The sequence below is a fragment of the Carassius gibelio genome, chromosome B22, assembly GCF_023724105.1.
Source record: "Carassius gibelio isolate Cgi1373 ecotype wild population from Czech Republic chromosome B22, carGib1.2-hapl.c, whole genome shotgun sequence".
In the NCBI taxonomy this organism is placed as follows: Eukaryota; Metazoa; Chordata; class Actinopteri; order Cypriniformes; family Cyprinidae; genus Carassius; species Carassius gibelio.
In genome coordinates, this window is record NC_068417.1 from 43,452,598 (window position 1) to 43,472,597 (window position 20,000).

At 41.1% G+C, this 20,000-nt stretch overlaps 32 non-coding genes and 1 pseudogene across 32 annotated transcripts; all 33 read left to right on the forward strand.

The window, feature by feature from the left end:
- The first annotated feature begins 85 nt into the window (after positions 1 to 85).
- On the forward strand, positions 86 to 204 carry LOC127999826 (5S ribosomal RNA). The gene has a single exon (XR_008172633.1). It is a non-coding gene; the product is annotated as a 5S ribosomal RNA (ribosomal RNA).
- A 357-nt stretch (positions 205 to 561) lies between these two features.
- Positions 562 to 680, forward strand: LOC127998251 (5S ribosomal RNA). Its single transcript, XR_008171099.1, has one exon. It is a non-coding gene; the product is annotated as a 5S ribosomal RNA (ribosomal RNA).
- Positions 681 to 1,174: 494 nt separating this feature from the next.
- LOC127995074 (5S ribosomal RNA) lies at positions 1,175 to 1,293 on the forward strand. The gene has a single exon (XR_008168038.1). It is a non-coding gene; the product is annotated as a 5S ribosomal RNA (ribosomal RNA).
- A 512-nt stretch (positions 1,294 to 1,805) lies between these two features.
- On the forward strand, positions 1,806 to 1,924 carry LOC127994823 (5S ribosomal RNA). The gene has a single exon (XR_008167794.1). It is a non-coding gene; the product is annotated as a 5S ribosomal RNA (ribosomal RNA).
- A 1,996-nt stretch (positions 1,925 to 3,920) lies between these two features.
- On the forward strand, positions 3,921 to 4,039 carry LOC127994636 (5S ribosomal RNA). Its single transcript, XR_008167613.1, has one exon. It is a non-coding gene; the product is annotated as a 5S ribosomal RNA (ribosomal RNA).
- Positions 4,040 to 4,260: 221 nt separating this feature from the next.
- LOC128004659 (5S ribosomal RNA) lies at positions 4,261 to 4,379 on the forward strand. The gene has a single exon (XR_008177343.1). It is a non-coding gene; the product is annotated as a 5S ribosomal RNA (ribosomal RNA).
- Positions 4,380 to 4,873: 494 nt separating this feature from the next.
- LOC127995075 (5S ribosomal RNA) lies at positions 4,874 to 4,992 on the forward strand. Its single transcript, XR_008168039.1, has one exon. It is a non-coding gene; the product is annotated as a 5S ribosomal RNA (ribosomal RNA).
- Positions 4,993 to 5,504: 512 nt separating this feature from the next.
- LOC127994826 (5S ribosomal RNA) lies at positions 5,505 to 5,623 on the forward strand. Its single transcript, XR_008167796.1, has one exon. It is a non-coding gene; the product is annotated as a 5S ribosomal RNA (ribosomal RNA).
- Positions 5,624 to 7,619: 1,996 nt separating this feature from the next.
- Positions 7,620 to 7,738, forward strand: LOC127994637 (5S ribosomal RNA). Its single transcript, XR_008167614.1, has one exon. It is a non-coding gene; the product is annotated as a 5S ribosomal RNA (ribosomal RNA).
- A 221-nt stretch (positions 7,739 to 7,959) lies between these two features.
- On the forward strand, positions 7,960 to 8,078 carry LOC128004660 (5S ribosomal RNA). The gene has a single exon (XR_008177344.1). It is a non-coding gene; the product is annotated as a 5S ribosomal RNA (ribosomal RNA).
- Positions 8,079 to 8,572: 494 nt separating this feature from the next.
- Positions 8,573 to 8,691, forward strand: LOC127997670 (5S ribosomal RNA). Its single transcript, XR_008170532.1, has one exon. It is a non-coding gene; the product is annotated as a 5S ribosomal RNA (ribosomal RNA).
- Positions 8,692 to 8,912: 221 nt separating this feature from the next.
- On the forward strand, positions 8,913 to 9,031 carry LOC128005584 (5S ribosomal RNA). The gene has a single exon (XR_008178225.1). It is a non-coding gene; the product is annotated as a 5S ribosomal RNA (ribosomal RNA).
- A 290-nt stretch (positions 9,032 to 9,321) lies between these two features.
- On the forward strand, positions 9,322 to 9,440 carry LOC127999828 (5S ribosomal RNA). Its single transcript, XR_008172635.1, has one exon. It is a non-coding gene; the product is annotated as a 5S ribosomal RNA (ribosomal RNA).
- A 507-nt stretch (positions 9,441 to 9,947) lies between these two features.
- Positions 9,948 to 10,066, forward strand: LOC127995448 (5S ribosomal RNA). The gene has a single exon (XR_008168395.1). It is a non-coding gene; the product is annotated as a 5S ribosomal RNA (ribosomal RNA).
- A 357-nt stretch (positions 10,067 to 10,423) lies between these two features.
- On the forward strand, positions 10,424 to 10,542 carry LOC127995449 (5S ribosomal RNA). Its single transcript, XR_008168396.1, has one exon. It is a non-coding gene; the product is annotated as a 5S ribosomal RNA (ribosomal RNA).
- Positions 10,543 to 11,173: 631 nt separating this feature from the next.
- Positions 11,174 to 11,292, forward strand: LOC127996606 (5S ribosomal RNA). The gene has a single exon (XR_008169505.1). It is a non-coding gene; the product is annotated as a 5S ribosomal RNA (ribosomal RNA).
- A 502-nt stretch (positions 11,293 to 11,794) lies between these two features.
- On the forward strand, positions 11,795 to 11,913 carry LOC128000086 (5S ribosomal RNA). Its single transcript, XR_008172883.1, has one exon. It is a non-coding gene; the product is annotated as a 5S ribosomal RNA (ribosomal RNA).
- A 221-nt stretch (positions 11,914 to 12,134) lies between these two features.
- Positions 12,135 to 12,253, forward strand: LOC128002677 (5S ribosomal RNA). The gene has a single exon (XR_008175420.1). It is a non-coding gene; the product is annotated as a 5S ribosomal RNA (ribosomal RNA).
- Positions 12,254 to 12,611: 358 nt separating this feature from the next.
- On the forward strand, positions 12,612 to 12,730 carry LOC127994345 (5S ribosomal RNA). The gene has a single exon (XR_008167337.1). It is a non-coding gene; the product is annotated as a 5S ribosomal RNA (ribosomal RNA).
- A 221-nt stretch (positions 12,731 to 12,951) lies between these two features.
- LOC127995451 (5S ribosomal RNA) lies at positions 12,952 to 13,070 on the forward strand. Its single transcript, XR_008168399.1, has one exon. It is a non-coding gene; the product is annotated as a 5S ribosomal RNA (ribosomal RNA).
- Positions 13,071 to 13,564: 494 nt separating this feature from the next.
- LOC127994346 (5S ribosomal RNA) lies at positions 13,565 to 13,683 on the forward strand. The gene has a single exon (XR_008167338.1). It is a non-coding gene; the product is annotated as a 5S ribosomal RNA (ribosomal RNA).
- A 221-nt stretch (positions 13,684 to 13,904) lies between these two features.
- On the forward strand, positions 13,905 to 14,023 carry LOC128002678 (5S ribosomal RNA). The gene has a single exon (XR_008175421.1). It is a non-coding gene; the product is annotated as a 5S ribosomal RNA (ribosomal RNA).
- Positions 14,024 to 14,381: 358 nt separating this feature from the next.
- On the forward strand, positions 14,382 to 14,500 carry LOC127994347 (5S ribosomal RNA). Its single transcript, XR_008167339.1, has one exon. It is a non-coding gene; the product is annotated as a 5S ribosomal RNA (ribosomal RNA).
- A 221-nt stretch (positions 14,501 to 14,721) lies between these two features.
- LOC127995452 (5S ribosomal RNA) lies at positions 14,722 to 14,840 on the forward strand. The gene has a single exon (XR_008168400.1). It is a non-coding gene; the product is annotated as a 5S ribosomal RNA (ribosomal RNA).
- Positions 14,841 to 15,334: 494 nt separating this feature from the next.
- LOC127997531 (5S ribosomal RNA) lies at positions 15,335 to 15,453 on the forward strand. Its single transcript, XR_008170394.1, has one exon. It is a non-coding gene; the product is annotated as a 5S ribosomal RNA (ribosomal RNA).
- A 221-nt stretch (positions 15,454 to 15,674) lies between these two features.
- LOC127995453 (5S ribosomal RNA) lies at positions 15,675 to 15,793 on the forward strand. Its single transcript, XR_008168401.1, has one exon. It is a non-coding gene; the product is annotated as a 5S ribosomal RNA (ribosomal RNA).
- A 494-nt stretch (positions 15,794 to 16,287) lies between these two features.
- Positions 16,288 to 16,406, forward strand: LOC127995454 (5S ribosomal RNA). Its single transcript, XR_008168402.1, has one exon. It is a non-coding gene; the product is annotated as a 5S ribosomal RNA (ribosomal RNA).
- A 497-nt stretch (positions 16,407 to 16,903) lies between these two features.
- LOC127994638 (5S ribosomal RNA) lies at positions 16,904 to 17,022 on the forward strand. Its single transcript, XR_008167615.1, has one exon. It is a non-coding gene; the product is annotated as a 5S ribosomal RNA (ribosomal RNA).
- Positions 17,023 to 17,243: 221 nt separating this feature from the next.
- LOC127995456 (5S ribosomal RNA) lies at positions 17,244 to 17,362 on the forward strand. Its single transcript, XR_008168403.1, has one exon. It is a non-coding gene; the product is annotated as a 5S ribosomal RNA (ribosomal RNA).
- A 631-nt stretch (positions 17,363 to 17,993) lies between these two features.
- LOC128007179 (uncharacterized) lies at positions 17,994 to 18,112 on the forward strand (annotated as a pseudogene).
- Positions 18,113 to 18,480: 368 nt separating this feature from the next.
- On the forward strand, positions 18,481 to 18,599 carry LOC128000087 (5S ribosomal RNA). The gene has a single exon (XR_008172884.1). It is a non-coding gene; the product is annotated as a 5S ribosomal RNA (ribosomal RNA).
- A 221-nt stretch (positions 18,600 to 18,820) lies between these two features.
- Positions 18,821 to 18,939, forward strand: LOC128002866 (5S ribosomal RNA). The gene has a single exon (XR_008175601.1). It is a non-coding gene; the product is annotated as a 5S ribosomal RNA (ribosomal RNA).
- A 494-nt stretch (positions 18,940 to 19,433) lies between these two features.
- On the forward strand, positions 19,434 to 19,552 carry LOC127996618 (5S ribosomal RNA). The gene has a single exon (XR_008169516.1). It is a non-coding gene; the product is annotated as a 5S ribosomal RNA (ribosomal RNA).
- Positions 19,553 to 20,000: the final 448 nt, after the last annotated feature.

Below are 20,000 nucleotides of genomic sequence, written 5' to 3' on the forward strand. Positions count from 1 at the left end.
TTTTGGGTTTTCTTTCCTACTTATATAATGTACTGGCGATAAGATTGGCTGGTCTTTAAATAGCCCTCTCTTTTCAGCAGACTTCGCTTACGGCCATACCAACCTGGCTATGCCCGATCTCGTCTGATCTCGGAAGCTAAGCAGGTTTGGGCCTGGTTAGTACTTGGATGAGAGACCGCCTGGGAATACCAGGTGCTGTAAGCTTTTTGGACATTTTTCACTTAGTATATAATAATTTTGCCAAAAAATAGAGTCAATGCCGATCTCTGAATATTTGCAGGTTTGGGCCTGGTTAGTACATGGATGGGAGACTGCCTGGGAATACCAGGTGCTTTAATCTTTTTGGACATATTTCACTTAGTATATAATAATTTTGCCAAAAAATAGAGTCAATGCCCGATCTCTGAATCTTAGCAGGTTTAGGTCTGGTTAGTACTTTTATGAGAGACTGCCTAGGAATACCAGGTGCTTTAAGCTTTTGGGTTTTCTTTCCTACTTATATAATGTACTGGCGATAAGATTGGCTGTTCTTTAAATAGCCCTCTCTTTGCAGCAGACTACGCTTACGGCCATACCAACCTGGCTATGCCCGATCTCGTCTGATCTCGGAAGCTAAGCAGGTTTGGGCCTGGTTAATACTTGGATGGGAGACCGCCTGGGAATACCAGGTGCTGTAAGCTTTTTGGAAATTTTTCACTTAGTATATAATAATTTTGCCAAAAAATAGAGTCAATGCCGATCTCTGAATATTAGCAGGTTTGGGCCTGGTTAGTACATGGATGGGAGACTGCCTGGGAATACCAGGTGCTGTAAGCTTTTTGGACATTTTTCACTTAGTATATAATAATTTTGCCAAAAAATAGAGTCAATGCCCGATCTCTGAATATTTGCAGGTTTGGGCCTGGTTAGTACATGGATGGGAGACTGCCTGGGAATACCAGGTGCTTTAATCTTTTTGGACATTTTTCACTTAGTATATAATAATTTTGCCAAAAAATAGAGTCAATGCCCGATCTCTGAATCTTAGCAGGTTTAGGTCTGGTTAGTACTTTTATGAGAGACTGCCTAGGAATACCAGGTGCTTTAAGCTTTTGGGTTTTCTTTCCTACTTATATAATGTACTGGCGATAAGATTGGCTGTTTTTTAAATAGCCCTCTCTTTGCAGCAGACTACGCTTACGGCCATACCAACCTGGCTATGCCCGATCTCGTCTGATCTCGGAAGCTAAGCAGGTTTGGGCCTGTTTAGTACTTGGATGGGAGACCGCCTGGGAATACCAGGTGCTGTAAGCTTTTTGGACATTTTTCACTTAGTAAATAATAATTTTGCCAAAAAACAGAGTCAATGCCCGATCTCTGAATATTTGCAGGTTTGGGCCTGGTTAGTACATGGATGGGAGACTGCCTGGGAATACCAGGTGCTGTAAGCTTTTTGGACATTTTTCACTTAGTATATAATAATTTTGCCAAAAAATAGAGTCAATGCCCGATCACTGAATATTTGCAGGTTTGGGCCTGGTTAGTACATGGATGGGAGACTGCCTGGGAATACCAGGTGCTTTAATCTTTTTGGAAAATTTCACGAATTATATAATAATCTTTCATTAAAAAAAAAGAAAAAAAAAAAAAAGAGTCAATGCCCGATCTCTGAATCTTAGCAGGTTTAGGTCTGGTTAGTACTTTGATGAGAGACTGCCTAGGAATACCAGGTGCTTTAAGCTTTTGGGTTTTCTTTCCTACTTATATAATGTACTGGCGATAAGATTGGCTGGTCTTTAAATAGCCCTCTCTTTGCAGCAGACTTCGCTTACGGCCATACCAACCTGGCTATGCCCGATCTCGTCTGATCTCGGAAGCTAAGCAGGTTTGGGCCTGGTTAGTACTTGGATGGGAAACCGCCTGGGAATACCAGGTGCTGTAAGCTTTTTGGACATTTTTCACTTAGTATATAATAATTTTGCCAAAAAATAGTCAATGCCCGATCACTGAATATTTGCAGGTTTGGGCCTGGTTAGTACATGGATGGGAGACTGCCTGGGAATACCAGGTGCTGTAAGCTTTTTGGAAAATTTCACGAATTATATAATAATCTTTCATAAAAAAAAAAAAAAGAGTCAATGCCCGATCTCTGAATCTTAGCAGGTTTAGGTCTGGTTAGTACTTTTATGAGAGACTGCCTAGGAATACCAGGTGCTTTAAGCTTTTGGGTTTTCTTTCCTACTTACAGTATTGTTCAAAATAATAGCAGTACAATGTGACTAACCAGAATAATCAATTTTTTTAGTATATTTTTTATTGCTACGTGGCAAACAAGTTACCAGTAGGTTCAGTAGATTGTCAGAAAACAAACAAGACCCAGCATTCATGATATGCACGCTCTTAAGGCTGTGCAATTGGGCAATTAGTTGAAAGGGGTGTGTTCAAAAAAATAGCAGTGTCTACCTTTGACTGTACAAACTCAAAACTATTTTGTACAAACATTTTTTTTTTTTCTGGGATTTAGCAATCCTGTGAATCACTAAACTAATATTTAGTTGTATGACCACAGTTTTTTAAAACTGCTTGACATCTGTGTGGCATGGAGTCATCCAACTTGTGGCACCTCTCAGCTGTTATTCCACTCCATGATTCTTTAACAACATTCCACAATTCATTCACATTTCTTGGTTTTGCTTCAGAAACAGCATTTTTGATATCACCCCACAAGTTCTCAATTGGATTAAGGTCTGGAGATTGGGCTGGCCACTCCATAACATTAATTTTGTTGGTTTGGAACCAAGACTTTGCCCGTTTACTAGTGTGTTTTGGGTCATTGTCTTGTTGAAACAACCATTTCAAGGGCATGTCCTCTTCAGCATAGGGCAACATGACCTCTTCAAGTATTTTAACATATGCAAACTGATCCATGATCCCTGGTATGCGATAAATAGGCCCAACACCATAGTAGGAGAAACATGCCCATATCATGATGCTTGCACCTCCATGCTTCACTGTCTTCACTGTGTACTGTGGCTTGAATTCAGAGTTTGGGGGTCGTCTCACAAACTGCCTGTGGCCCTTGGACCCAAAAAGAACAATTTTACTCTCATCAGTCCACAAAATGTTCCTCCATTTCTCTTTAGGCCAGTTGATGTGTTCTTTGGCAAATTGTAACCTCTTCTGCACATGCCTTTTTTTTAACAGAGGGACTTTGCGGGGGATTCTTGAAAATAGATTAGCTTCACACAGACGTCTTCTAACTGTCACAGTACTTACAGGTAACTCCAGACTGTCTTTGATCATCCTGGAGGTGATCATTGGCTGAGCCTTTGCCATTCTGGTTATTCTTCTATCCATTTTGATGGTTGTCTTCCGTTTTCTTCCACGTCTCTCTGGTTTTGCTCTCCATTTTAAGGCATTGGAGATCATTTTAGCTGAACAGCCTATCATTTTTTGCACCTCTTTATAGGTTTTCCCCTCTCTAATCAACTTTTTAATCAAAGTACGCTGTTCTTCTGAACAATGTCTTGAACGACCCATTTTCCTCAGCTTTCAAATGCATGTTCAACAAGTGTTGGCTTCATCCTTAAATAGGGGCCACCTGATTCACACCTGTTTCTTCACAAAATTGATGACCTCAGTGATTGAATGCCACACTGCTATTTTTTTGAACACATCCCTTTCAACTAATTCAACTAATTGCCCAATTGCACAGCCTTAAGAGCGTGCATATCATGAATGCTGGGTCTCATTTGTTTTCTGAGAATCTACTGAACCTACTGGTAACTTGTTTGCCACGTAGCAATAAAAAAATATACGAAAAACCTTGATTATTCTGGTTAGTCACATTGTACTGCTATTATTTTGAACAATACTGTATATAATGTACTGGCGATAAGATTGGCTGTTCTTTAAATAGCCCTCTCTTTGCAGCAGACTTCGCTTACGGCCATACCAACCTGGCTATGCCCGATCTCGTCTGATCTCGGAAGCTAAGCAGGTTTGGGCCTGGTTAGTACTTGAATGGGAGACCGCCTGGGAATACCAGGTGCTGTAAGCTTTATGGACATTTTTCACTTAGTATATAATAATTTTGCCAAAAAATAGAGTCAATGCCCGATCTCTGAATATTAGCAGGTTTGGGCCTGGTTAGTACATGGATGGGAGACTGCCTGGGAATACCAGGTGCTTTAAGCTTTTGGGTTTTCTTTCCTACTTATATAATGTACTGGCGATAAGATTGGCTGATCTTTAAATAGCCCTCTCTTTGCAGCAGACTTCGCTTACGGCCATACCAACCTGGCTATGCCCGATCTGATCTGATCTCGGAAGCTAAGCAGGTTTGGGCCTGGTTAATACTTGGATGGGAGACCGCCTGGGAATACTAGGTGCTGTAAGCTTTTTGGAAATTTTTCACTTAGTATATAATAATTTTGCCAAAAAATAGAGTCAATGCCGATCTCTGAATATTAGCAGGTTTGGGCCTGGTTAGTACATGGATGGGAGACTGCCTGGGAATACCAGGTGCTGTAAGCTTTTTGGACATTTTTCACTTAGTATATAATAATTTTGCCAAAAAATAGAGTCAATGCCCGATCTCTGAATATTTGCAGGTTTGGGCATGGTTAGTACATGGATGGGAGACTGCCTGGGAATACCAGGTGCTTTAATCTTTTTGGACATTTTTCACTTAGTATATAATAATTTTGCCAAAAATTAGAGTCAATGCCCGATCTCTGAATCTTAGCAGGTTTAGGTCTGGTTAGTACTTTTATGAGAGACTGCCTAGGAATACCAGGTGCTTTAAGCTTTTGGGTTTTCTTTCCTACTTATATAATGTACTGGCGATAAGATTGGCTGTTTTTTAAATAGCCCTCTCTTTGCAGCAGACTTCGCTTACGGCCATACCAACCTGGCTATGCCCGATCTCGTCTGATCTCGGAAGCTAAGCAGGTTTGGGCCTGTTTAGTACTTGGATGGGAGACCGCCTGGGAATACCAGGTGCTGTAAGCTTTTTGGACATTTTTCACTTAGTAAATAATAATTTTGCCAAAAAACAGAGTCAATGCCCGATCTCTGAATATTTGCAGGTTTGGGCCTGGTTAGTACATGGATGGGAGACTGCCTGGGAATACCAGGTGCTGTAAGCTTTTTGGACATTTTTCACTTAGTATATAATAATTTTGCCAAAAAATAGAGTCAATGCCCGATCACTGAATATTTGCAGGTTTGGGCCTGGTTAGTACATGGATGGGAGACTGCCTGGGAATACCAGGTGCTTTAATCTTTTTGGAAAATTTCACGAATTATATAATAATCTTTCATTAAAAAAAAAGAAAAAAAAAAAAAAGAGTCAATGCCCGATCTCTGAATCTTAGCAGGTTTAGGTCTGGTTAGTACTTTGATGAGAGACTGCCTAGGAATACCAGGTGCTTTAAGCTTTTGGGTTTTCTTTCCTACTTATATAATGTACTGGCGATAAGATTGGCTGGTCTTTAAATAGCCCTCTCTTTGCAGCAGACTTCGCTTACGGCCATACCAACCTGGCTATGCCCGATCTCGTCTGATCTCGGAAGCTAAGCAGGTTTGGGCCTGGTTAGTACTTGGATGGGAAACCGCCTGGGAATACCAGGTGCTGTAAGCTTTTTGGACATTTTTCACTTAGTATATAATAATTTTGCCAAAAAATAGTCAATGCCCGATCACTGAATATTTGCAGGTTTGGGCCTGGTTAGTACATGGATGGGAGACTGCCTGGGAATACCAGGTGCTGTAAGCTTTTTGGAAAATTTCACGAATTATATAATAATCTTTCATAAAAAAAAAAAAAAGAGTCAATGCCCGATCTCTGAATCTTAGCAGGTTTAGGTCTGGTTAGTACTTTTATGAGAGACTGCCTAGGAATACCAGGTGCTTTAAGCTTTTGGGTTTTCTTTCCTACTTACAGTATTGTTCAAAATAATAGCAGTACAATGTGACTAACCAGAATAATCAATTTTTTTAGTATATTTTTTATTGCTACGTGGCAAACAAGTTACCAGTAGGTTCAGTAGATTGTCAGAAAACAAACAAGACCCAGCATTCATGATATGCACGCTCTTAAGGCTGTGCAATTGGGCAATTAGTTGAAAGGGGTGTGTTCAAAAAAATAGCAGTGTCTACCTTTGACTGTACAAACTCAAAACTATTTTGTACAAACATTTTTTTTTTTTCTGGGATTTAGCAATCCTGTGAATCACTAAACTAATATTTAGTTGTATGACCACAGTTTTTTAAAACTGCTTGACATCTGTGTGGCATGGAGTCATCCAACTTGTGGCACCTCTCAGCTGTTATTCCACTCCATGATTCTTTAACAACATTCCACAATTCATTCACATTTCTTGGTTTTGCTTCAGAAACAGCATTTTTGATATCACCCCACAAGTTCTCAATTGGATTAAGGTCTGGAGATTGGGCTGGCCACTCCATAACATTAATTTTGTTGGTTTGGAACCAAGACTTTGCCCGTTTACTAGTGTGTTTTGGGTCATTGTCTTGTTGAAACAACCATTTCAAGGGCATGTCCTCTTCAGCATAGGGCAACATGACCTCTTCAAGTATTTTAACATATGCAAACTGATCCATGATCCCTGGTATGCGATAAATAGGCCCAACACCATAGTAGGAGAAACATGCCCATATCATGATGCTTGCACCTCCATGCTTCACTGTCTTCACTGTGTACTGTGGCTTGAATTCAGAGTTTGGGGGTCGTCTCACAAACTGCCTGTGGCCCTTGGACCCAAAAAGAACAATTTTACTCTCATCAGTCCACAAAATGTTCCTCCATTTCTCTTTAGGCCAGTTGATGTGTTCTTTGGCAAATTGTAACCTCTTCTGCACATGCCTTTTTTTTAACAGAGGGACTTTGCGGGGGATTCTTGAAAATAGATTAGCTTCACACAGACGTCTTCTAACTGTCACAGTACTTACAGGTAACTCCAGACTGTCTTTGATCATCCTGGAGGTGATCATTGGCTGAGCCTTTGCCATTCTGGTTATTCTTCTATCCATTTTGATGGTTGTCTTCCGTTTTCTTCCACGTCTCTCTGGTTTTGCTCTCCATTTTAAGGCATTGGAGATCATTTTAGCTGAACAGCCTATCATTTTTTGCACCTCTTTATAGGTTTTCCCCTCTCTAATCAACTTTTTAATCAAAGTACGCTGTTCTTCTGAACAATGTCTTGAACGACCCATTTTCCTCAGCTTTCAAATGCATGTTCAACAAGTGTTGGCTTCATCCTTAAATAGGGGCCACCTGATTCACACCTGTTTCTTCACAAAATTGATGACCTCAGTGATTGAATGCCACACTGCTATTTTTTTGAACACATCCCTTTCAACTAATTCAACTAATTGCCCAATTGCACAGCCTTAAGAGCGTGCATATCATGAATGCTGGGTCTCATTTGTTTTCTGAGAATCTACTGAACCTACTGGTAACTTGTTTGCCACGTAGCAATAAAAAAATATACGAAAAACCTTGATTATTCTGGTTAGTCACATTGTACTGCTATTATTTTGAACAATACTGTATATAATGTACTGGCGATAAGATTGGCTGTTCTTTAAATAGCCCTCTCTTTGCAGCAGACTTCGCTTACGGCCATACCAACCTGGCTATGCCCGATCTCGTCTGATCTCGGAAGCTAAGCAGGTTTGGGCCTGGTTAGTACTTGAATGGGAGACCGCCTGGGAATACCAGGTGCTGTAAGCTTTATGGACATTTTTCACTTAGTATATAATAATTTTGCCAAAAAATAGAGTCAATGCCCGATCTCTGAATATTAGCAGGTTTGGGCCTGGTTAGTACATGGATGGGAGACTGCCTGGGAATACCAGGTGCTTTAAGCTTTTGGGTTTTCTTTCCTACTTATATAATGTACTGGCGATAAGATTGGCTGATCTTTAAATAGCCCTCTCTTTGCAGCAGACTTCGCTTACGGCCATACCAACCTGGCTATGCCCGATCTGATCTGATCTCGGAAGCTAAGCAGGTTTGGGCCTGGTTAATACTTGGATGGGAGACCGCCTGGGAATACTAGGTGCTGTAAGCTTTTTGGAAATTTTTCACTTAGTATATAATAATTTTGCCAAAAAATAGAGTCAATGCCGATCTCTGAATATTAGCAGGTTTGGGCCTGGTTAGTACATGGATGGGAGACTGCCTGGGAATACCAGGTGCTGTAAGCTTTTTGGACATTTTTCACTTAGTATATAATAATTTTGCCAAAAAATAGAGTCAATGCCCGATCTCTGAATATTTGCAGGTTTGGGCATGGTTAGTACATGGATGGGAGACTGCCTGGGAATACCAGGTGCTTTAATCTTTTTGGACATTTTTCACTTAGTATATAATAATTTTGCCAAAAATTAGAGTCAATGCCCGATCTCTGAATCTTAGCAGGTTTAGGTCTGGTTAGTACTTTTATGAGAGACTGCCTAGGAATACCAGGTGCTTTAAGCTTTTGGGTTTTCTTTCCTACTTATATAATGTACTGGCGATAAGATTGGCTGTTTTTTAAATAGCCCTCTCTTTGCAGCAGACTTCGCTTACGGCCATACCAACCTGGCTATGCCCGATCTCGTCTGATCTCGGAAGCTAAGCAGGTTTGGGCCTGGTTAGTACTTGAATGGGAAACCGCCTGGGAATACCAGGTGCTGTAAGCTTTTTGGACATTTTTCACTTAGTATATAATAATTTTGCCAAAAAATAGAGTCAATGCCCGATCTCTGAATATTAGCAGGTTTGGGCCTGGTTAGTACATGGATGGGAGACTGCCTGGGAATACCAGGTGCTTTAAGCTTTTGGGTTTTCTTTCCTACTTATATAATGTACTGGCGATAAGATTGGCTGTTCTTTAAATAGCCCTCTCTTTGCAGCAGACTACGCTTATGGCCATACCAACCTGGCTATGCCCGATCTCGTCTGATCTCGGAAGCTAAGCATGTTTGGGCCTGGTTAGTACACGGATGGGAGACTGCCTGGGAATACCAGGTGCTGTAAGCTTTTTGGACATTTTTCACTTAGTATATAATAATTTTGCCAAAAAATAGAGTCAATGCCCGATCACTGAATATTTGCAGGTTTGGGCCTGGTTAGTACATGGATGGGAGACTGCCTGGGAATACCAGGTGCTTTAATCTTTTTGGAAAATTTCACGAATTATATAATAATCTTTCATAAAAAAAAAAAAAGAGTCAATGCTTTAAGCTTTTGGGTTTTCTTTCCTACTTATATAATGTACTGGCGATAAGATTGGCTGGTCTTTAAATAGCCCTCTCTTTTCAGCAGACTTCGCTTACGGCCATACCAACCTGGCTATGCCCGATCTCGTCTGATCTCGGAAGCTAAGCAGGTTTGGGCCTGGTTAGTACTTGGATGAGAGACCGCCTGGGAATACCAGGTGCTGTAAGCTTTTTGGACATTTTTCACTTAGTATATAATAATTTTGCCAAAAAATAGAGTCAATGCCCGATCTCTGAACATTAGCAGGTTTGGGCCTGGTTAGTACATGGATGGGAGACTGCCTGGGAATACCAGGTGCTGTAAGCTTTTTGGACATTTTTCACTTAGTATATAATAATTTTGCCAAAAAATAGAGTCAATGCCCGATCTCTGAATATTTGCAGGTTTGGGCCTGGTTAGTACATGGATGGGAGACTGCCTGGAAATACCAGGTGCTGTAAGCTTTTTGGAAAATTTCACGAATTATATAATAATCTTTCATAAAAAAAAAAAAAAAAAAAAGAGTCAATGCCCTATCTCTGAATCTTAGCAGGTTTAGGTCTGGTTAGTAATTTTATGAGAGACTGCCTAGGAATACCAGGTGCTTTAAGCTTTTGGGTTTTCTTTCCTACTTATATAATGTACTGGCGATAAGATTGGCTGATCTTTAAATAGCCCTCTCTTTGCAGCAAACTTCGCTTACGGCCATACCAACCTGGCTATGCCCGATCTCATCTGATCTCGGAAGCTAAGCAGGTTTGGGCCTGGTTAATACTTGGATGGGAGACCGCCTGGGAATACCAGGTGCTGTAAGCTTTTTTGAAATTTTTCACTTAGTATATAATAATTTTGCCAAAAAATAGAGTCAATGCCGATCTCTGAATATTAGCAGGTTTGGGCCTGGTTAGTACATGGATGGGAGACTGCCTGGGAATACCAGGTGCTGTAAGCTTTTTGGACATTTTTCACTTAGTATATAATAATTTTGCCAAAAAAAAGAGTCAATGCCCGATCTCTGAATATTTGCAGGTTTGGGCCTGGTTAGTACATGGATGGGAGACTGCCTGGGAATACCAGGTGCTTTAAGCTTTTGGGTTTTCTTTCCTACTTATATAATGTACTGGCGATAAGATTGGCTGATCTTTAAATAGCCCTCTCTTTGCAACAGACTTCGCTTACGGCCATACCAACCTGGCTATGCCCGATCTCATCTGATCTCGGAAGCTAAGCAGGTTTGGGCCTGGTTAATACTTGGATGGGAGACCGCCTGGGAATACCAGGTGCTGTAAGCTTTTTGGAAATTTTTCACTTAGTATATAATAATTTTGCCAAAAAATAGAGTCAATGCCGATCTCTGAATATTAGCAGGTTTGGGCCTGGTTAGTACTTGGATGGGAGACCGCCTGGGAATACCAGGTGCTGTAAGCTTTTTGGACATTTTTCACTTAGTAAATAATAATTTTGCCAAAAAATAGAGTCAATGCCCGATCTCTGAATATTTGCAGGTTTGGGCCTGGTTAGTACATGGATGGGAGACTGCCTGGGAATACCAGGTGCTGTAAGCTTTTTGGACATTTTTCACTTAGTATATAATAATTTTGCCAAAAAATAGAGTCAATGCCCGATCTCTGAATATTTGCAGGTTTGGGCCTGGTTAGTACATGGATGGGAGACTGCCTGGGAATACCAGGTGCTTTAATCTTTTTGGACATTTTTCACTTAGTATATAATAATTTTGCCAAAAAATAGAGTCAATGCCCGATCTCTGAATCTTAGCAGGTTTAGGTCTGGTTAGTACTTTTATGAGAGACTGCCTAGGAATACCAGGTGCTTTAAGCTTTTGGGTTTTCTTTCCTACTTATATAATGTACTGGCGATAAGATTGGCTGGTCTTTAAATAGCCCTCTCTTTGCAGCAGACTTCGCTTACGGCCATACCAACCTGGCTATGCCCGATCTCGTCTGATCTCGGAAGCTAAGCAGGTTTGGGCCTGGTTAGTACTTGGATGGGAGACCGCCTGGGAATACCAGGTGCTGTAAGCTTTTTGGACATTTTTCACTTAGTAAATAATAATTTTGCCAAAAAATAGAGTCAATGCCCGATCTCTGAATATTTGCAGGTTTGGGCCTGGTTAGTACATGGATGGGAGACTGCCTGGGAATACCAGGTGCTGTAAGCTTTTTGGACATTTTTCACTTAGTATATAATAATTTTGCCAAAAAATAGAGTCAATGCCCGATCACTGAATATTTGCAGGTTTGGGCCTGGTTAGTACATGGATGGGAGACTGCCTGGGAATACCAGGTGCTTTAATCTTTTTGGAAAATTTCACGAATTATATAATAATCTTTCATAAAAAAAAAAAAAAAAAGTCAATGCCCGATCTCTGAATCTTAGCAGGTTTAGGTCTGGTTAGTACTTTTATGAGAGACTGCCTAGGAATACCAGGTGCTTTAAGCTTTTGGGTTTTCTTTCCTACTTATATAATGTACTGGCGATAAGATTGGCTGTTCTTTAAATAGCCCTCTCTTTGCAGCAGACTTCGCTTACGGCCATACCAACCTGGCTATGCCCGATCTCGTCTGATCTCGGAAGCTAAGCAGGTTTGGGCCTGGTTAGTACTTGAATGGGAGACCGCCTGGGAATACCAGGTGCTGTAAGATTTTTGGACATTTTTCACTTAGTATATAATAATTTTGCCAAAAAATAGAGTCAATGCCCGATCTCTGAATATTAGCAGGTTTGGGCCTGGTTAGTACATGGATGGGAGACTGCCTGGGAATACCAGGTGCTTTAAGCTTTTGGGTTTTCTTTCCTACTTATATAATGTACTGGCGATAAGATTGGCTGATCTTTAAATAGCCCTCTCTTTGCGGCAGACTTCGCTTACGGCCATACCAACCTGGCTATGCCCGATCTCGTCTGATCTCGGAAGCTAAGCAGGTTTGGGCCTGGTTAGTACATGGATGGGAGACTGCCTGGGAATACCAGGTGCTGTAAGCTTTTTGGACATTTTTCACTTAGTATATAATAATTTTGCCAAAAAATAGAGTCAATGCCCGATCTCTGAATATTTGCAGGTTTGGGCCTGGTTAGTACATGGATGGGAGACTGCCTGGGAATACCAGGTGCTTTAATCTTTTTGGACATTTTTCACTTAGTATATAATAATTTTGCCAAAAAATAGAGTCAATGCCCGATCTCTGAATCTTAGCAGGTTTAGGTCTGGTTAGTACTTTTATGAGAGACTGCCTAGGAATACCAGGTGCTTTAAGCTTTTGGGTTTTCTTTCCTACTTATATAATGTACTGGCGATAAGATTGGCTGTTCTTTAAATAGCCCTCTCTTTGCAGCAGACTTCGCTTACGGCCATACCAACCTGGTTATGCCCGATCTCGTCTGATCTCGGAAGCTAAGCAGGTTTGGGCCTGGTTAGTACTTGAATGGGAGACCGCCTGGGAATACCAGGTGCTGTAAGCTTTTTGGACATTTTTCACTTAGTATATAATAATTTTGCCAAAAAATAGAGTCAATGCCCGATCTCTGAATATTAGCAGGTTTGGGCCTGGTTAGTACATGGATGGGAGACTGCCTGGGAATACCAGGTGCTTTAAGCTTTTGGGTTTTCTTTCCTACTTATATAATGTACTGGCGATAAGATTGGCTGATCTTTAAATAGCCCTCTCTTTGCAGCAGACTTCGCTTACGGCCATACCAACCTGGCTATGCCCGATCTCATCTGATCTCGGAAGCTAAGCAGGTTTGGGCCTGGTTAATACTTGGATGGGAGACCGCCTGGGAATACCAGGTGCTGTAAGCTTTTTGGAAATTTTTCACTTAGTATATAATAATTTTGCCAAAAAATAGAGTCAATGCCGATCGCTGAATATTAGCAGGTTTGGGCCTGGTTAGTACATGGATGGGAGACTGCCTGGGAATACCAAGTGCTGTAAGCTTTTTGGACATTTTTCACTTAGTATATAATAATTTTGCCAAAAAATAGAGTCAATGCCCGATCACTGAATATTTGCAGGTTTGGGCCTGGTTAGTACATGGATGGGAGACTGCCTGGGAATACCAGGTGCTTTAATCTTTTTGGACATTTTTCACTTAGTATATAATAATTTTGCCAAAAAATAGAGTCAATGCCCGATCTCTGAATCTTAGCAGGTTTAGGTCTGGTTAGTACTTTTATGAGAGACTGCCTAGGAATACCAGGTGCTTTAAGCTTTTGGGTTTTCTTTCCTACTTATATAATGTACTGGCGATAAGATTGGCTGTTCTTTAAATAGCCCTCTCTTTGCAGCAGACTTCGCTTACGGCCATACCAACCTGGTTATGCCCGATCTCGTCTGATCTCGGAAGCTAAGCAGGTTTGGGCCTGGTTAGTACTTGAATGGGAGACCGCCTGGGAATACCAGGTGCTGTAAGCTTTTTGGACATTTTTCACTTAGTATATAATAATTTTGCCAAAAAATAGAGTCAATGCCCGATCTCTGAATATTAGCAGGTTTGGGCCTGGTTAGTACATGGATGGGAGACTGCCTGGGAATACCAGGTGCTTTAAGCTTTTGGGTTTTCTTTCCTACTTATATAATGTACTGGCGATAAGATTGGCTGATCTTTAAATAGCCCTCTCTTTGCAGCAGACTTCGCTTACGGCCATACCAACCTGGCTATGCCCGATCTCGTCTGATCTCGGAAGCTAAGCAGGTTTGGGCCTGGTTAGTACATGGATGGGAGACTGCCTGGGAATACCAGGTGCTGTAAGCTTTTTGGACATTTTTCACTTAGTATATAATAATTTTGCCAAAAAATAGAGTCAATGCCCGATCTCTGAATATTTGCAGGTTTGGGCCTGGTTAGTACATGGATGGGAGACTGCCTGGGAATACCAGGTGCTTTAATCTTTTTGGACATTTTTCACTTAGTATATAATAATTTTGCCAAAAAATAGAGTCAATGCCCGATCTCTGAATCTTAGCAGGTTTAGGTCTGGTTAGTACTTTTATGAGAGACTGCCTAGGAATACCAGGTGCTTTAAGCTTTTGGGTTTTCTTTCCTACTTATATAATGTACTGGCGATAAGATTGGCTGTTCTTTAAATAGCCCTCTCTTTGCAGCAGACTTCGCTTACGGCCATACCAACCTGGTTATGCCCGATCTCGTCTGATCTCGGAAGCTAAGCAGGTTTGGGCCTGGTTAGTACTTGAATGGGAGACCGCCTGGGAATACCAGGTGCTGTAAGCTTTTTGGACATTTTTCACTTAGTATATAATAATTTTGCCAAAAAATAGAGTCAATGCCCGATCTCTGAATATTAGCAGGTTTGGGCCTGGTTAGTACATGGATGGGAGACTGCCTGGGAATACCAGGTGCTTTAAGCTTTTGGGTTTTCTTTCCTACTTATATAATGTACTGGCGATAAGATTGGCTGATCTTTAAATAGCCCTCTCTTTGCAGCAGACTTCGCTTACGGCCATACCAACCTGGCTATGCCCGATCTCATCTGATCTCGGAAGCTAAGCAGGTTTGGGCCTGGTTAATACTTGGATGGGAGACCGCCTGGGAATACCAGGTGCTGTAAGCTTTTTGGAAATTTTTCACTTAGTATATAATAATTTTGCCAAAAAATAGAGTCAATGCCGATCGCTGAATATTAGCAGGTTTGGGCCTGGTTAGTACATGGATGGGAGACTGCCTGGGAATACCAAGTGCTGTAAGCTTTTTGGACATTTTTCACTTAGTATATAATAATTTTGCCAAAAAATAGAGTCAATGCCCGATCACTGAATATTTGCAGGTTTGGGCCTGGTTAGTACATGGATGGGAGACTGCCTGGGAATACCAGGTGCTTTAATCTTTTTGGACATTTTTCACTTAGTATATAATAATTTTGCCAAAAAATAGAGTCAATGCCCGATCTCTGAATCTTAGCAGGTTTAGGTCTGGTTAGTACTTTTATGAGAGACTGCCTAGGAATACCAGGTGCTTTAAGCTTTTGGGTTTTCTTTCCTACTTATATAATGTACTGGCGATAAGATTGGCTGTTCTTTAAATAGCCCTCTCTTTGCAGCAGACTTCGCTTACGGCCATACCAACCTGGTTATGCCCGATCTCGTCTGATCTCGGAAGCTAAGCAGGTTTGGGCCTGGTTAGTACTTGAATGGGAGACCGCCTAGGAATACCAGGTGCTGTAAGCTTTTTGGACATTTTTCACTTAGTATATAATAATTTTGCCAAAAAATAGAGTCAATGCCCGATCTCTGAATATTAGCAGGTTTGGGCCTGGTTAGTACATGGATGGGAGACTGCCTGGGAATACCAGGTGCTTTAAGCTTTTGGGTTTTCTTTCCTACTTATATAATGTACTGGCGATAAGATTGGCTGATCTTTATATAGCCCTCTCTTTGCAGCAGACTTCGCTTACGGCCATACCAACCTGGCTATGCCCGATCTCATCTGATCTCGGAAGCTAAGCAGGTTTGGGCCTGGTTAATACTTGGATGGGAGACCGCCTGGGAATACCAGGTGCTGTAAGCTTTTTGGAAATTTTTCACTTAGTATATAATAATTTTGCCAAAAAATAGAGTCAATGCCGATCGCTGAATATTAGCAGGTTTGGGCCTGGTTAGTACATGGATGGGAGACTGCCTGGGAATACCAAGTGCTGTAAGCTTTTTGGACATTTTTCACTTAGTATATAATAATTTTGCCAAAAAATAGAGTCAATGCCCGATCACTGAATATTTGCAGGTTTGGGCCTGGTTAGTACATGGATGGGAGACTGCCTGGGAATACCAGGTGCTTTAATCTTTTTGGACATTTTTCACTTAGTATATAATAATTTTGCCAAAAAATAGAGTCAATGCCCGATCTCTGAATCTTAGCAGGTTTAGGTCTGGTTAGTACTTTTATGAGAGACTGCCTAGGAATACCAGGTGCTTTAAGCTTTTGGGTTTTCTTTCCTACTTATATAATGTACTGGCGATAAGATTGGCTGATCTTTAAATAGCCCTCTCTTTGCAGCAAACTTCGCTTACGGCCATACCAACCTGGCTATGCCCGATCTCATCTGATCTCGGAAGCTAAGCAGGTTTGGGCCTGGTTAATACTTGGATGGGAGACCGCCTGGGAATACCAGGTGCTGTAAGCTTTTTTGAAATTGTTCACTTAGTATATAATAATTTTGCCAAAAAATAGAGTCAATGCCGATCTCTGAATATTAGCAGGTTTGGGCCTGGTTAGTACATGGATGGGAGACTGCCTGGGAATACCAGGTGCTGTAAGCTTTTTGGACATTTTTCACTTAGTATATAATAATTTTGCCAAAAAAAAGAGTCAATGCCCGATCTCTGAATATTTGCAGGTTTGGGCCTGGTTAGTACATGGATGGGAGACTGCCTGGGAATACCAGGTGCTTTAATCTTTTTGGAAAATTTCACGAATTATATAATAATCTTTCATAAAAAAAAAAAGAGTCAATGCCCGATCTCTGAATCTTAGCAGGTTTAGGTCTGGTTAGTACTTTTATGAGAGACTGCCTAGGAATACCAGGTGCTTTAAGCTTTTGGGTTTTCTTTCCTACTTATATAATGTACTGGCGATAAGATTGGCTGTTCTTTAAATAGCCCTCTCTTTGCAGCAGACTTCGCTTACGGCCATACCAACCTGGCTATGCCCGATCTCGTCTGATCTCGGAAGCTAAGCAGGTTTGGGCCTGGTTAGTACTTGAATGGGAGACCGCCTGGGAATACCAGGTGCTGTAAGCTTTTTGGACATTTTTCACTTAGTATATAATAATTTTGCCAAAAAATAGAGTCAATGCCCGATCTCTGAATATTAGCAGGTTTGGGCCTGGTTAGTACAAGGATGGGAGACTGCCTGGGAATACCAGGTGCTTTAAGCTTTTGGGTTTTCTTTCCTACTTATATAATGTACTGGCGATAAGATTGGCTGATCTTTAAATAGCCCTCTCTTTGCAACAGACTTCGCTTACGGCCATACCAACCTGGCTATGCCCGATCTCATCTGATCTCGGAAGCTAAGCAGGTTTGGGCCTGGTTAATACTTGGATGGGAGACCGCCTGGGAATACCAGGTGCTGTAAGCTTTTTGGAAATTTTTCACTTAGTATATAATAATTTTGCCAAAAAATAGAGTCAATGCCGATCTCTGAATATTAGCAGGTTTGGGCCTGGTTAGTACTTGGATGGGAGACCGCCTGGGAATACCAGGTGCTGTAAGCTTTTTGGACATTTTTCACTTAGTAAATAATAATTTTGCCAAAAAATAGAGTCAATGCCCGATCTCTGAATATTTGCAGGTTTGGGCCTGGTTAGTACATGGATGGGAGACTGCCTGGGAATACCAGGTGCTGTAAGCTTTTTGGACATTTTTCACTTAGTATATAATAATTTTGCCAAAAAATAGAGTCAATGCCCGATCACTGAATATTTGCAGGTTTGGGCCTGGTTAGTACATGGATGGGAGACTGCCTGGGAATACCAGGTGCTTTAATCTTTTTGGACATTTTTCACTTAGTATATAATAATTTTGCCAAAAAATAGAGTCAATGCCCGATCTCTGAATCTTAGCAGGTTTAGGTCTGGTTAGTACTTTTATGAGAGACTGCCTAGGAATACCAGGTGCTTTAAGCTTTTGGGTTTTCTTTCCTACTTATATAATGTACTGGCGATAAGATTGGCTGTTCTTTAAATAGCCCTCTCTTTGCAGCAGACTACGCTTACGGCCATACCAACCTGGCTATGCCCGATCTCGTCTGATCTCTGAATATTTGCAGGTTTGGGCCTGGTTAGTACATGGATGGGAGACTGCCTGGGAATACCAGGTGCTGTAAGCTTTTTGGACATTTTTCACTTAGTATATAATAATTTTGCCAAAAAATAGAGTCAATGCCCGATCACTGAATATTTGCAGGTTTGGGCCTGGTTAGTACATGGATGGGAGACTGCCTGGGAATACCAGGTGCTTTAATCTTTTTGGAAAATTTCACGAATTATATAATAATCTTTCATAAAAAAAAAAAAAAAAAAGAGTCAATGCCCGATCTCTGAATCTTAGCAGGTTTAGGTCTGGTTAGTACTTTTATGAGAGACTGCCTAGGAATACCAGGTGCTTTAAGCTTTTGGGTTTTCTTTCCTACTTATATAATGTACTGGCGATAAGATTGGCTGTTCTTTAAATAGCCCTCTCTTTGCAGCAGACTTCGCTTACGGCCATACCAACCTGGCTATGCCCGATCTCGTCTGATCTCGGAAGCTAAGCAGGTTTGGGCCTGGTTAGTACTTGAATGGGAGACCGCCTGGGAATACCAGGTGCTGTAAGATTTTTGGACATTTTTCACTTAGTATATAATAATTTTGCCAAAAAATAGAGTCAATGCCCGATCTCTGAATATTAGCAGGTTTGGGCCTGGTTAGTACATGGATGGGAGACTGCCTGGGAATACCAGGTGCTTTAAGCTTTTGGGTTTTCTTTCCTACTTATATAATGTACTGGCGATAAGATTGGCTGATCTTTAAATAGCCCTCTCTTTGCAGCAGACTTCGCTTACGGCCATACCAACCTGGCTATGCCCGATCTCATCTGATCTCGGAAGCTAAGCAGGTTTGGGCCTGGTTAATACTTGGATGGGAGACCGCCTGGGAATACCAGGAGCTGTAAGCGTTTTGGAAATTTTTCACTTAGTATATAATAATTTTGCCAAAAAATAGAGTCAATGCCGATCTCTGAATATTAGCAGGTTTGGGCCTGGTTAGTACATGGATGGGAGACTGCCTGGGAATACCAGGTGCTGTAAGCTTTTTGGACATTTTTCACTTAGTATATAATAATTTTGCCAAAAAATAGAGTCAATGCCCGATCTCTGAATATTTGCAGGTTTGGGCCTGGTTAGTACATGGATGGGAGACTGCCTGGGAATACCAGGTGCTTTAATCTTTTTGGACATTTTTCACTTAGTATATAATAATTTTGCCAAAAAATAGAGTCAATGCCCGATCTCTGAATCTTAGCAGGTTTAGGTCTGGTTAGTACTTTTATGAGAGACTGCCTAGGAATACCAGGTGCTTTAAGCTTTTGGGTTTTCTTTCCTACTTATATAATGTACTGGCGATAAGATTGGCTGTTTTTTAAATAGCCCTCTCTTTGCAGCAGACTACGCTTACGGCCATACCAACCTGGCTATGCCCGATCTCGTCTGATCTCGGAAGCTAAGCAGGTTTGGGCCTGGTTAGTACTTGGATGGGAGACCGCCTGGGAATACCAGGTGCTGTAAGCTTTTTGGACATTTTTCACTTAGTAAATAATAATTTTGCCAAAAAATAGAGTCAATGCCCGATCTCTGAATATTTGCAGGTTTGGGCCTGGTTAGTACATGGATGGGAGACTGCCTGGGAATACCAGGTGCTGTAAGCTTTTTGGACATTTTTCACTTAGTATATAATAATTTTGCCAAAAAATAGAGTCAATGCCCGATCTCTGAATATTTGCAGGTTTGGGCCTGGTTAGTACATGGATGGGAGACTGCCTGGGAATACCAGGTGCTTTAATCTTTTTGGAAAATTTCACGAATTATATAATAATCTTTCATTAAAAAAAAAGAAGAAAAAAAAAAGAGTCAATGCCCGATCTCTGAATCTTAGCAGGTTTAGGTCTGGTTAGTACTTTGATGAGAGACTGCCTAGGAATACCAGGTGCTTTAAGCTTTTGGGTTTTCTTTCCTACTT